This window comes from Ochotona curzoniae, unplaced genomic scaffold (genome assembly GCF_017591425.1).
Source record: "Ochotona curzoniae isolate NIBS_2020 unplaced genomic scaffold, NIBS_Ocur_1.0 contig_883, whole genome shotgun sequence".
Taxonomy (NCBI): domain Eukaryota; kingdom Metazoa; phylum Chordata; class Mammalia; order Lagomorpha; family Ochotonidae; genus Ochotona; species Ochotona curzoniae.
In genome coordinates, this window is record NW_024466599.1 from 58,068,758 (window position 1) to 58,069,880 (window position 1,123).

The 1,123-nt window shown below is 35.8% G+C and overlaps 1 pseudogene; it reads right to left on the minus strand.

Moving 5' to 3' along the window:
• Nucleotides 1–428: 428 nt before the first annotated feature.
• On the minus strand, nucleotides 429–528 carry LOC121165437 (annotated as a pseudogene).
• Nucleotides 529–1,123: the final 595 nt, after the last annotated feature.

Below are 1,123 nucleotides of genomic sequence, written 5' to 3' on the forward strand. Positions count from 1 at the left end.
TGATTTCATAGGTCATAAGCAGAAGCTGGATTGGAAATGAAACAATTGGGACACAAACCAGTGCCCACATGGGCTGCTGGTGCTGCAAAATGGAAGTTGAGCCTGCTTGCCCAGCCTGTGAGGCATATTATTTATATACGCTTGTGCTAGTTTCAAAGTTCTAAGTCTAATAGTCACATCTTTTATCTATTTTAAGTTTATTGTTGTACATTTTCAGAGAGGTACACTAGGCTTGCTCTTCTGTATGACTTTACCAGTTTTCTGGCTCCATTTTTGACATGGTAACTTCCAAATGTATATTCCTAGCATATTTGTGCAAGATCAGTGGCTTTAAATCCCTGACTTTGCTCCTGCAATAAGTGCTCCATTCTGTGCCATTGGCCTGTGGATCTGTTTTTGTACACCAATAATATGTGATTTTAGTTACCATAACTTTGTAATATATTTTCGTGTCATCCTTCCGCAGGGGCCATGCTAATCTTCTCTGTATCGTTCCAATTTTAGTATATGTGCTGCCGAAGCGAGCACTTGTAATATATTTTCAAGTTGGGTGGTGTAATGTCTCCTACCCTTGCTTTTGGTCATAACAGCTTTGACTGTTTTGGATTTTGTGAGTCCATCTAAATTTTAGTAGTGTTACAAATCACTTCCTATGGAATGCAATTTAATGATATTTATTCTTTCAATCCACATACATTGGTTTTCTTTTCTCCTTTCATGTGTCCTCTTCGATTTATTTCATTAGTATTTTTACAGATTTCATTGGAGAGATTTTTACCTTTTGATTAGACTGATTCTTAGATATTTGGTTTATTTCATTTTTATAGCTATTGATAAAATGGAATGGCTTTCTTGGTTGCTTTTGCAGATAAATTGATTTGATAGATACACAGTGCCAATTATACTTCCTCTTTTCTAATTTGGCTACCACTTACTGCCTAATTTCTCTGGCTATGACTTCTATAATTATGTTGAATAAAAATGGTGAAAGTGGACTTTCTTACCTTCTTCCAGATCTTGAAGGGGAAGTCTTCAGCTTTTTCCCATTCCGCAGGATATCAGCTGTTATGCTGAGGTATGTTCCTTCTATATTTAATTCATTTAGAGGTTTTATTATGAAAGT